Here is a 14,111-nt window from a genome sequence, read left to right on the forward strand (position 1 = left end):
ACTACTACTACCACCTCTCAAATACACAGAGCAGCTGCCATCCATGCTGGAAGCTGAGGGTGCTTTCCTGACAGCAGCCTTTAATCTGCAGTTAGTTATGTTAGAAATGCAGTGTGCTTTTAGCTCAGTAATATACCTCCTGCTTGCTAGGCAAGTGGTGCTCCAGGTTAGTAATGTGTCTGTCTCCTTAGCATTACTGCTTCAAAAAGTCAGATTTCTAAGGACTGCTAGTTATTGAGTGTCAAAGAACTATCAGATTATATAGCTCATTCTTCTGAACAGCCAAAACCCTAGGGCAAAATTGTGATTAAACCAAAAACTTTAATTTAGGATCACAAAAGATGACTTCTTCCCTCTTGAGTAAATCCTTTGGAGTGCTTTTATACCTTGTCCACAGCTTGTTCCTATGCACCTCTCGTGTCTCTGAACTGAATGAAAATAAAGCAGCCTTTATGGGCCAAATCACACTGTTGTGATCATCTCTAAAGTAATGCAGCAGTGACACTCCCCTGTGGACTGCAGCTGCTGGCCATCACCCCCAGTGCACACCCCTCTCTTCAAGGCTGAATCGTCACCATTTGGCTGTGGCAGGTACAAGAACCTTTTCTAGCCTCTTCCTTCATGGTTTTCAGCTTAAGGACTGACTTCCTGAAGATGCTTTCTGGATGAACTGCAAAGTTGCTGTAAGGGATTATTTGAATTGATAAATTAAAACAACTACTTCCAAGTGGATTCTAAAGCATGAGAGCTGACATTGGTAAGTAGTGGCTTAGGATACACATTCAATTTACAGATATAGCAATTTAGATTTTTCTTTATGTTTGCTCTTTCTGGTAAACAGGACTTGAATCATTAAAGATACAGAAAAAAGAAAACACATATTTAAGGATTTTTTTCCTCTGTTACTCTTTTTCCATTTGTCCAGTAGGGCTCAGATATGAATAAAAGGAGAAATTTGAGGTTGAAGGGGATAAGGGCAAGAAATAATCTGAACCAAAGTTAACTTGATATTTTAAAAGAAGGCTAATATCTTATCTCTTATCTTCAGTGTGTACACGTTAAAAATAATAATAATAAAAAAAATACAACAACAAAAAAAACCCCAAAACCCAAGAATTTATTACCTAAATTCAGATTTCATGGGTATTTTGAAGGTTCTGTATGTTAACAGAGTTCTGACAGTAATAAAGCTATGAAAATTATCCATACAAAAATTAAAGCATAACAGTATTATTAATAGTAGTTTCTGAACAAGGGCTATCCCAAATTTGCTGAACAGAAATCATGTCATAAGTAAAAGGACCATACTTTTCTTCCTTTCTTAAAAGAAATTTCTAACATTAAAGGACTGAACAGTTGCAATGGAGAAAGTATTTTTCTTGTGAATTACTGGTTTATGTTCTGATTTTGTTAGGAGGATTCTTTTCTTTGTATGAATCTATTTTCCTTTCCTTTACAGAGTAACGTAATTAACTGGAATAATATTTTCTCATTTAGTTCTCCTAATGAAGTCTGCATTTAGTAGGGAGGGCAAGGAGGGTCAAGAATTATATAATCCGCTTGATATCATCGAGATGCCAGGAGAAGTTAGTTGTGGATTTAAGTATTCTTTGATCAAACGTGAGATTATTCAAGCATAAACCTGTGGGTTGTTTTCATTTAACTGATATTTTCTGTCTCATTTGAATAATTCAAAATGGCATATTTTAGTTTTTTTTTTAAACAAGAAAGACTATTCCTGAAACTTCTTGCATCAACTTAACTAAATTGATATAGAAACCATCAGTGATGTGAAACAACTCTGTTAGCATAAAGTGACTCTGGTAGATAAGGAGGCTGTCCAGTCTATATGATTACATTTCATGAAAACCAGGGGTCAACTATTTCCTAGGCAAGCTAGAGCCAAATTGTATTATACAGACCTTTCCTAGACAATTGGGAAGATGTTTTCTTCAATGAGATTAGCTTAACAAATTCAATTGCAATCCTCATTTAGGTTTACTACAGATCCCATTTTGAACTCAGTGCTTTTATTTGTACTTTTGAACTATGCACGGAGCATAATAGGCTGCTATAGCATATATTCCTGATAGGAACATCAGGAGAGGGAAAGAGCAGTTGAGGGGGAGTGAACATGTTTGATTAAGCGCTGCAGAATATGGTATACTGCCAATTTCTCCACTCAAGGGTTAATGGTCCTAAATTCAAAGTGCTCATCAAATCCAAACAAATTTTAGACACCCTCTTCTGAAGGGGTAGAGGCTCCAATATGTGAGAGCCTCAGCAAGTGCTGCCTTTGCATAAGACAAAATGTCCTTTCACAGAAACAAAAGGATTTCTAGCGCTTTCCCTGGTAGCTGAGGTGATGTCGGCAATAATAGACCACAAAATAAATTAGCTCTGATAAGAGCTGCTGTTGCCTGGAGCAGCTCATTTACCCTTTTGCCTTTGGAGCAGAAGTGTTTATAGTACTAGAAAGAGCCTCAGACCAGGCTACATCTGACTTCTGTCCTCTTTGCTCTTTTTACCTGACACCAGAATCAGAGAGCCACTAGATTTGTTTGATTTATTTATTTATTTATTTATGTTTTTTGTTTTTTTTTCTTTTTACGTGAGAACTCAGAAAAACAAAATCTTGAGCTTCTTTCCAGGCAGTCCACCGCTGCCTATAAAAACACTGGTGGAAGGGAAACAAAGCTTTTCACCACTCACATGTAAGTCAAAGCTGGATCTCAGTAAAGGAGGTGTTTTGCAAAAGAGCAGAGGGTATACTTGCTTCTCTGACCTTGTTTTGATAAGCAAAAGTTAATATATTTGAGCTATTGCCTGAAATCACTTCAAGTCTTATTTTTTAAACTACTTTCACGAATGCAAGTGAATGACATATTTTGTTGGAACTCTATCAGTTGATTTGGAATTTGAGGATGAAAGAATTATGTTTTCTCCCTTCTCCTTCTCTTTTTGTCAAAAAAAAGATAATGCAACTATTTTTCAATGTATGTGTATCCCCTCCCCTTTTTATTTTCAAGCATGGATAATCAGCCCATATAATTAAACAAAATTATCATGTTGCAGTGAATGGTCTCTCTGATCCATATTTTCTGTAGAGATAAGCTGATTTGTTGATTATGCTGTCATGTATGTCATTTCACATTTTAAAAATATATTTACACATGCTGTTATTATTGTTGCTACATTTGTGGCATATAATTTTTTTTTTAATTTCCTTCCCATTACAGATTAAAAAAAAATACAGTAGAATGTCAGAAATCACTGCATTTACTGAAAACAGTAATTTTTGTCCTTTAACGCTGTAACGTTTTGTCTTTTAGCAGTCCCACCTAGTAATTCACACCGAATGCAGAGTCAGAAGGCTTTCAACAGCACCTGCTTCATATCAGTTGTGAAAACAGGCTTCTTCCCTTCACATAGCAAGGAAAACATTTATATTGTAAGAGTGTAGAAGATACGTTCTCATCACTTATTCACCAAGAATTTTATTATAGGGTTGTCAGTGTGGCTCTTGGCATTATAATTTCATATTAAAGAAAACTAATTCTCATTGGTGCTTCATGTGGAAAATTGCTGTTGCAAAGTACTGCTTGCTGGACTGCTTGTGATGAATTCCCAACTCAGTCATGTGCCTGTCAGTCACCTCATCTAAGTGCCTGGGAGTGATAAGAATTCACATGGCCAGCTCTCCAGCACAGCCAGACCCTGCTCCTTTTATATTCATCAGGGAGAAATTGTTGGAAAGCATGCCAGAAGAATCAATGTGCTGTGTACTTGGCACGTTCATGGTGATTTATAATTGCTTCATAATAAAAGTGATAGAAGGAAGTTTTTTAATTCTTATCATTATGGTGCATAAAAATGTTATAAAGCTATTTTTTCATTTTCACACTCTTCGAAAATACCCGTAAATCTCTCCCTATCCAGTAGATACAATTTAGGCCTGTACAAGATACTATGGGCTCTGGTAATAACTCAAGAGTTTTTGGGACATTTCCTGAAGCTGTCCTACAGATTCTGCTCAGTAAGGCATAACTTGCAAAATTTATGCTCATCTACTAAAGGGAATTGAGAACTACACTAGCTTTCATTATCTGTGTGGATATGTCACTTGCTCTATTATGCAGGGTGCATTTCACAGTGGTGACGTGTGAGAGGACCCCTTTTTCTTATCAGAACTGTTCAAAGACAGAGTGAAGACTAGGCCTCAGGTGCTGTTTTCTTGCTGTCCAGCGGCAATGAGCTTCTTTTGTGGAGAGCACAGGCTGCAATTTGTTAAAAATAGAAATGTTACAGTGGGAAAATTTTGCCAGAAGAAGAATACTACCCTTTGAGTAAAAGTGGGAAAATAATGTGCAGAAGTCAAAAGTGAAAAACAAAAGCAGCACCTGAACCTTCATAGGGGCTCAGGCTTTTGAAAATATATTAAATTTTCGTACTGCCTTACTAATTTCCTCCCACATGGGGAACTATTGTCTCAATAACGCAGGTGCAGATCAGTCATCCCAGAAATAACAAGGCCTTACACATGGACAGAGAAGTACTTTCTGGTTATCTTTAATTTTCATCACACATTCAGGCCACATTGCTCCCAGTAGGTAGACCATGTTAATATTAATCCATCATTTCCCTAAGAGGCAGTGGATAACTGGACTGATTTCTAAGAGTTGCAGAGGACTAGTGACCTGGAAACTTCTGTTAAGTTTTTCTGGTTTTGAGTAGTTCTCTGTCTAGGGTTAGGGTTACTCCAGCAATTGGGTTCAGAAAACCATAAAGCCCAGAGCTCCAGGCGCAGTGCAGCTGTGAAAGGCATGCCAAGGAGAACACAGAACTGCCACAACATGGATCCCTGCACACCTTTCTACTTGGTAGCAGTGTCACACCCATGCAGTTTTAAGTGCTCAGCCTGGGGTTGGGGTTACACCTAGGGTTGGGGTATAGAAAACTAGTAAGCCCAGATATCCAGGCACACTACATCTGCAAAAGGGATTCCAACTGGAACACAGAACTACCATAACTTTGCTCCCTCCACACTTTTCTGCATGGAGCCTGCCTCATCCTCCAAGCCATCACTTGTAATATACTGAAATAGTGTCACTGAAGTAGAAGTGTTCAGGATTTTTTTTTTTTTCCCCTGAAGAAAATGAAGTTACTAACTTAATTTGCTTTATAGAGAAAATGTAACATTTTCTTCTTCAGAGATGTATTTGCAACAGGGTATGTTTATTGCTGTCAGCTGTGCCAATTAATATTTCACCCTTTTAGTGGGAGGAGAAGAACTGACACAGTAAGAGGGGAAAATGCATGTGTATCTCTGGAGACTAAATACAAAAGATGATGGTTGCTCTGTATGGTTTTCTGAACAGCCAGTATGGGAGATTCTCTGCTCATGGAAGGCAGAAGAAACACTGTTCTTCTAGACCAACTGCATGCTGTCAACAGAATGTACAGGTACCGCATTTCAGGTATTCCAATACACTCATATAGATCAAAGTAGGATTAGCCTTATCTTTCTGATAAGGATTGCTTCTTTTTCCTAGAGCACATGAAAGGAGTTTGACCAGGCTTGTAGGACTTCAAAAAGGAGCTTAATGTACGTCCAGGAAGCTGTAAGCTACTATTCCTGATTACTGATAACCACTGTGGAATACTGTGTGAATGATGTTTCGGTAATGTCTACTTTAAAATCTGACTCTGAGCATCTTTGTGGAGTAGTTCATTAGTACTAGCAAAGCATTTTGATTTCTGGGGACAGGAAGCATTATAGTAGTGTGTAGCATATTAAGATCTTTCCACACCTTGGATTATTTTTGAGTGTTTTCATGAAGAACAGTAAGCATGCATTGTACTTTGAGGAGAAAATATGTTTACAGGTAGGTATTTATTAATATACAGTGCCTGTGTTTTCAAAGAGATCATGACATTCTTGCTACGACTATTGCATTTTAATACAATAACTCCCATACTGTAGCTTCCTGCCATCTGCTTTGCTTGAGGAGAGATCTTTTCCTCCAGAAGACAGTTTAAAGCTTCAGAAAGCCTTTCTCTCTGCACTTGACCACACGGGAAAATAAATGGAAGACTAATGTCCTTTAGCATACATTAGCCTGCAGGAATTTTGCCATAATGGACCATTTGAGTCTAGCTCTGAATCCTTTCAAAGGCCCATTTTTGTAGTTGTGACAAATACTTTTCTGTGATATTCATTCTGAAAGGCTCTCCAAAATCTCACATACTAAGCCAGTCCTTGAAGCTGAGCTGGGTGCTGTAGTAGCCAGAAAGGAGCCTTACTGATCAGTGAAGATTGGATGCCAGCTGACATTTCTAGGCTGACAGAGAGATGCTGATTTTGGCTGTATGGATTTGAAGCCTCTTACTGCTTCTTATTGAGAAAAAGTTGTCACCACTGACCACTCCATGGAGTGACACTGGCATATTCCTGACATTAATCTGCTGACACAACTAGAGTTTAGGCTTTGCCTTCTGTCAGCTGTACTTCCTTCTTTGAAAAATAGCAACATCTGGAAGGTTTTTTTGAGGTTTCTTTAAATTTTGCTTTTATTTAGTTTCTACATGAATTCACGAATATAAGCCAGACTTAACTACACTGTCCCTATGCAACCTCTTTTTTCTTTATTTCCCTCTATCCCTACCTCATGGGCCTTGCTCATGACCATGATGAGGATGTGATGTGTACATGTCAAGAGGTCCAAGGAGGCCTTTTATCCCTGAGGACTTCCTGCAAAGGTGTCCATATCCAGCTATGATCTGACAACATAAGACACATTATTCAATATATGACAATTTAAGACTGACTTTTGATATTCAAAGCAGAGTTTCTTAAACGTTTCAAAAATCCTCTGAGATTGTCAGTAATCTTTACATGAACAATATATATAAATATACTGTGTCTGTGAGCAATTTTAAGTTTCGCAACTGAAGCACAATGGCACTTCAGTTTTCTATCATTGTTTCCAATTTAAGAATCTCAGTAACAAAACCCTCTAATTTAGTCACCCACAAACCAGCAATCACTGCATCAGTGAGGTTGTTAAAGCTAGAAGTGAGCTAAATTTTAGAAGAAAGCACGGTGAGAGAAGCCTAGAGATCAGTAAAAAGAAGTGCTACTTGACCTTCTGAAATACACAATCTGAGAGATAAAGCACATCAGGAATGGAAGGAGCTACATCAAACGTACAGTGATGAACTTATAGGAGTTAACTTAAAATACTAGGAGCAAAGTGCATTACAACTGCATCAAGATCTTCCTAAGAACCTAAAATCAAAAGGAGTCACACAAATACATAATTATATGAGTTGAATAGGAATGGAGAAAGTTCAGAGGATAAGGTGTTAACATTATTTTGGAACTTAAAGATAGCAAAATTATGCAAGGTAAAAGAAGTACATGAGAAGCAAAAGAAGGGCAAAGTTAAGGTTCATAACCTAACAGGCAATTTTCAGAGTCCTGAAGTGTTCGCTCTCTTCACATAAAAAGATTAATTTCCGATCAGATACTTAACTAAATTAAATTTAATGTGAAAGTAGGAGATGACCAGAATAGTGATAAATTAAGTTAAAAAGTCTGGATAAGTTAAGTGTAATTGAACCCATCAAGTCCTGATGATATTCAACTTCACTCCTTTAAAAAAATATTAAAAAATCTCTGAAATGTGCTATTATCTTTGCAAACACACAGAAGATGGGCAGATCCCATGCAAGAAAAGCAAATACAATACCTACCTTGAAAAAAAAAATCCAACCACAAGCAGGGAATTATAGACTATTCAGTGCAATACCAGTTCCTGGAATTATTCTGGAATAGGTGGTTAGGTAACCAATGTATAAGTGCCTAGAGCATATTTAAACGGTGAAAACTGCTGACAGATTCGACAAGAACAAATTGTATTGACCCTGCTCACTGCTGACAAGTTAACTGGCCTTGGCTGAAGAATAAGGACAGCCTTTTGGCCAAAGGACAATGAAACAATGGGGGAGACTATTGACTGATGCTGCTGCAGCTTTTTCTTTTCTTTTGTTAGAGGATTTTTAAAAACAAGTAAGGCACACAACTTCTTTGAAAGTTATAGGCATCTTTGGTCTTTTTTCAGTGTAGGGTATTGTACTAGAAGAGCTGCAAGATCATTTCCAGGCCTGTAGTATTCCATAGGCGGTGTTTGTTTAGGTCCCCTTTGCCCCATGATTTGCAGTACATGTTTTCTGCCCTGAATGCAGGCTGCTGAAGATTGTCTGGAATTACATATAAACTCTTTTATTCACGTTGATCTAAAATTGAACTTCAATTCAACTGAAATTGAAATTCATGTGTGCTTCACTATCCTTTGGAAACTTTAGCAGAAAGCAAGCAGTAATTTTCCCCAGAAGTTTATTTTGATTTTGCTCCTTAAGTTTATACAAATGGTACTTCTGAAATCTGCTCTTTCTCAACAGTACCTCTGAAATAAGTGTCATACACAGGATGACTGATTAATTTGTTGGAGGGAAAACTGGCCACTCCTTTGCAGAAGTAATTTTTTCCTGAAACTGCCTTGCACTAAACATGAACATGCTGTGAAAATCTTGTACCATGCTACTGCTTTCAAAGCAGCTCCACAGTGTCATTTGGGTACACTTCTCAAATATTTCCAGGTCACTGGACCACAGTATTGCCTTAGCTGTAAATGCTCATCATTCAAGATGAGTCTTTCTCTGTTTCACAGTTTCTATCAGTGCAGGCAGGTTTAACTTAGCCTTGGAGTACAGAGATACATTCTTAGGGGCTTGTAGGCTAAGGTTTGCTTTGCAGTAAACGCATTCCAACATGAAGAGAGACATGGTCAGTGGGATTGCAGGCAGGATTTTCTATGACTTTGGAAGAGGAAACTGTACAGCATGGGTTGGATGTTGGAAAATGAGAGAGGTTTCCCCACTCCAGCTGTGGGCCTGACACTGCAGAGTGCCCCAGAATGGAAATAAATAACTACTCCCCACTCCCCTGAATTTGTGAGAGTGTAACAAGTTTTGAAAGACAATGTCCTTTCAAAGGAAAGGTTGCCTTCACTGTGTATTGCAGAGTCACTCCACCAGAGCATCTCCTTACTACTTTTGCTGCCTGGTCTTTTTTATGACACAACCTCTTTAGGAAAAAAAAATCATTTGTGTAAGACTGATTGAAAGTATATTTTTCTGATTATATCTTAACAAAACCAGAATCAGAGTCTGAACAAGCTTGTGATGTTAAACACATCTTAAAAAAATGTTTTATTAAAACAATGAGATTTTATTAAAAACTAATTGGCACATTTCTTTTTGAAGTGGGAACTCTTAAAGAATACAAGGTGTATGTTAGCCTAATACAGATTTAGGCTTCATTGTGCTCGTTCAGATGGTTGCATCAGAGCATCAGAATAAACTATTAAACTTAAAAATTACAATGAACTAGATTAAGAGCAGAATTAATGTCCTTAATATAGTCAATAACCTCTGGACATACTAACAGCAAAGTAACAGCAAGATAGAACTTTGCACAACTAGTAACACCCTTCTTAATTTTTAGCCAAAGTATGAAATCTGATTGAGAAATTTTGGATTTCCCACATAATTTTTTTTTCTGTTAAACTGCAGTATTCTGGACACATTCAGCCATTAGATGCATGAGAGTCGACTCCTAAATAATTTAACTGATGTACTTTATGGAATAGAAATAAATAGATAAATAAATAAACATTAACAGTGTTGAGCTGAACAATTTCTTTTTATGTAACATGATGTTTCCCATCCTTTAGGTTATGGACACTTGGTACTTGTGAGACTCTCAGATACCTTTGCTGTGTGGGATAACTGTAGGTGATAAAGTCAATTCCGGAGAGCACAAAATGGTGCCAAGTGAACAGTACTTTGGTCTAGGCTTTTCTTTTGACTCATACTGTAACTCTGTATTTTAAGCAAGGCATTAGCCTTTATACTGACAGAATCCTATATCTTGACCTTATCTGTGTGTCTTCAGGCAAAGTTACTGAGTTAATCTATGCCTTGATATTTCATAGATAAAATGGGACTCTGCCTCAGTGTTTTCTCTGTGTGGCCCCCTGATGTATATCTTCTTACCCCAAGAGTTAAAAAAGAGATCTGGAATTGCTGCTTCCTGGTGTCAAGTAGATGTCTGGGAGGTTTGGCTCTAGATAAACTTTCAATTTTCTTTACAAAATTTCATTATTTTTTTTTTTAAATCATCAGTTTTAACAATTTATTTTGAGAATATAATGCTATTGAAGAAAAGGGCAACAGTTTCCTCAGGTTAAACATAGTGCCAGCCTTGGATCACGTTTGCATTAGTAAGATCAAATCAATTCATTTCAGATCATGCAGATTTAACTGAGATAAGACTCAGCCCTTCATAAGTAATCCTAATTGTGGCCTTCCAGTACCCAAAGGGAGCCTGTGAGAAGGATGGCAAGAGACCTTTCACAAGAGCATGGAGTGACAGGACAAGGGGGAATGGCTTCAAACTGAGAGTAGGTTTGGATTAGATATTAGGGAGAAATCCTTTACTCTGGGGGTGGTTAGACACTTGAACAGGTTGTCCAGAAAAGCTGTGGGTGCCCCATCCCTGGAAGTGTTCAAGGCCAGGCTGGGTGGGGCTCTGAACTACCTGGTCTAGTAAAAGGTGTTACTGCCTATGATAGGGGGATTGGAACTAAATAATTTAAGGCCCCTTCTAACTCAGGCCATTCAAATATTTTATGATTATATGACAATCCATATTCCTGAGGCTGAAAGTCACCTACATTTATGCATATTGGATGCATCTTTCTGACAGAGAACTGGTACTGTGAGAGATGTTTGGCATCACTGAGCAGCATTTCACAAAATATTCCAACACCCTCTTGTATTTCACAGATGCAATTTCCATTCTATTATCTTTCCTCCTACACATTATTGTAAAAGAGTTACAGAAGGAGAGAAATCTCATCACAACAAAAAAACTGCTTGTGATCAATATAATGTCTGCACTGATTAAGTTCCCTGTGGAGTCCTCAACTCCATGTCGTTTCTCTGAACACTAGATTTTGTCTGTATATCTCTGATGTAGCCAAGCTGTGTAAAAATTAATGTAAGCTGACAACATGTTATTAGTTACACATCTGAAGAGTCTCAAGTGGATAGGCTCTTCCTCCCCAAGTCAATTGTGACTGAGGCTTGCTAATTGACTCAAATCTTCCTGGTGTGTGTACTAGCATACTGGGGGGGGAATGGTGGCTAGAGCTAGGGCTTTTGAGTCATATCATGCCAAAACAATTTCCATTATAGCCACTTGCTATCATTATATTTCCTCAAGCCCAAATCCTTATATAATAAGAAACGTATTTCAGAGCCAGTCCCAACTCTCTGCTCTGTGCAGAGGCTGACAGAGCTTTTGCTGTGAGCTGGAGGATGTGATTGCTGGCTCCCTGTGCAAGAAACTGGGCAGCCCACAGCTCTTCCATGCCCAGAAGGAGACGGGGCACACCACTCTCCCACCAGCTATCACACAGACACAGAGCAGGGGCTTGGAGGAGGGAGAGAGAAATAGGCTGGGGGAAAGAGGTAGGAAAGTGAAAAGGAATGAGAACAAAAAAGGTAATTATAGAGGGCATTGCTCAGGTGTGAGCTAAGCCATCTCCAGGGCACAGGAAACTCCAGGGATGTTCGCTGAGGTGCTTGAAAGCCTGCTGGAGCTTGGGTCTTGTTTCACTGCACCAGCTCCAAAAGGATCCAGTCTTGTGTTGTTTGGACGCACTGTGCAAGAATTTATATAGTTGTTATAATCTATTTTGATTTAAGATCACTTTACTGTGACAATTTGAAAATGTATAACAGTACATAGTAGGAAATACATATTTCATGCTACATTTAAGCATACAGCAAATTGAAATGAAAATAAATAAAACCAAAAATCTGTATTTCTGCATAGCCAGCATAAAGCATTTTGGTACACTCATGGCAGTTTTACTGTTGCAGTGTTTTCTTTTTGCAATTTATTTATGCTTTGATACATTCTTGGTAAAGATCTGTTCTTTGGAGTATTTCCAAAAGAAAATTATTCACTAGGAAAACCTTCAGTCACCTTTATTAAAGTTAGCCTCTGGTAATCACCATCAAACTACGATGGCTAAAATAAAACACATTCTCAGAGGAGTAAATCTGAAGCTGTGAGGGATATGGAATAAAATTAAATATTTAATGATGATGATTTCATCTCCAACTCCTCAGGGGAAAAAAAATCTGAGTAAAAGACCCAAGTGTGGGAAGAAGTGGAGGAAAGGTGAATAAATAAACCACAAGAAAAAAATATAGGGCAATTATTTTGTAGAAAGCAAGTCTTTTAATTACCATTTTGAATTATGTGAATATTTTTCTTTTTTATTATCAGAAGACTTTAGTAAATAAAATAAAAACAGGACATAAAAAGAAAAAATTCCCAGGAGTACTTGTATAGCATGGAACAGAAATGGGAGCAGGTGCCTGCAGTTTTTATGTACAACTTCAAGTGTAACACAGTTTAGTTTTAAGGACTAATGTTTGCCATATGTTTCCATGGGAATGCTTTAATCTGTGACACTGGAGTACTTCAGACCTCCTTAAAAATATATTGGGTTAAAATATTCCAATCTTTTCCTCTCACCATGGGCTAATGTTGTATTCTATTCCAGAAAACAAAAATACCAGGCAAGACCTGCTATTTTGAGCACAAGCAACAGCAATTGGAAAATAACTTCTGGCCTGGAGACAAAGAGCCACAGGATTACATCTGTCTGTATATAGGTGTTCCCCAACATAATCAATACATCCTTACAATGGCAACCCAGGATAAAGTACACCAAACCAGTCTCTGTATCCTCTCTTTAAAAGCACCTGACATTTTCCTAAGGTTCTGAGGACATCTGAGAAATGGAGCAATTTTTCTGTGTATCCTTTGTCTTATTTTCTCTCTTCCAGACAAACTTTCAGTAAATTATACACTCATTCCATGAGGATGCAGACTGACTGGGATTTCAGAATGGGCTGAGTTACAAGTGTGTAAACCTAGAGTGACAGCTGCACAGTCAGTAATGTTCCTTTAGATTCAGGCTGGTTCAGCTGAGATCATATTCCAACCAAACTGACATTTATGTACACAGAAAATGTAGGTCTCCTTCCAAAGACCTGCCACTGCACATATGAGGGATGTGTGAGCATGAGGCAGAATTCCTGCAGGATTCCTCTGCATCACAGATTGTCAGGCATTCAAACAGTTAATTTTGGACTTCTTTCTGTGGCTACACCGTGATTCCATAAGTAGAGAACATATGGTTTACAAAATACTGTCTCCTCTGAGCCACATCCCTGTGATTTAAGCTAAGGTCAAATTTTACAGATTAAATATTACCTTTCTACAAAGTGTCTGCCTTATGTGTCTTGAGATCTGGAATTTAAAAATAAATCAGCTTATTTTAGTCCCTCAAAACATTTATCCTTTCAAAGAACGTAGGCCATGTGCACAGGATGGAGAACCATGTTTTGGTATATGGTTATTTGGAAAGGATTTGAGGTTCATGGGAGAAAAACAATCATACTGAGGCATGAGTGACTGGGCATTGTCCAAAGCACTTACAGTTTCAAGTGGGAATCCCAAGTAGGAGCAGGGCAGTTTGTTTCTTTGAGCCAAGAGTGTCCACTTCTGGTGTCCACTTATTGAGAGGAGTGTTAAGAAATTCAGAATAATTCAATTGAGAATAACATAACAGACTATAGAAGACAGGGAAGGAATTTGGGGAAAAATAATTTAAGAAAACCTTTAAAGGTGGTTTCCATTGGCTTAGTGTGCTTAATTTAATGAAACCAAGGTTAGGAATGTCATGAGCACACCTCAGAGAAGAATTTATTCCACCTTATCGTAGTTGATCTAGTGTCACCTAGTGTAAGTCACCTCTTCCAGGCCTACTGTGTAACTGAAGGAAAGTGTCATCACCCCAGGATGCTTTTCCTCCAGCAGAAAACAAATGTCCCAAACAACCTGGATAAATCATTATCTGTCTCCATGGGCTGCGAGGGCAAAGTAAATGATTTATTCAGGCTAG

The 14,111-nt window shown here is 38.0% G+C and overlaps 1 long non-coding RNA gene across 1 annotated transcript; it reads left to right on the forward strand.

The window, feature by feature from the left end:
* Positions 1-576: 576 nt before the first annotated feature.
* On the forward strand, positions 577-12,792 carry LOC131573895 (uncharacterized). Its single transcript, XR_009276289.1, has 3 exons — positions 577-757; positions 5,379-5,463; positions 12,705-12,792. It is a non-coding gene; the product is annotated as an uncharacterized LOC131573895 (long non-coding RNA).
* Positions 12,793-14,111: the final 1,319 nt, after the last annotated feature.

Source organism: Poecile atricapillus, chromosome Z, assembly GCF_030490865.1.
Source record: "Poecile atricapillus isolate bPoeAtr1 chromosome Z, bPoeAtr1.hap1, whole genome shotgun sequence".
Classification (NCBI taxonomy): domain Eukaryota; kingdom Metazoa; phylum Chordata; class Aves; order Passeriformes; family Paridae; genus Poecile; species Poecile atricapillus.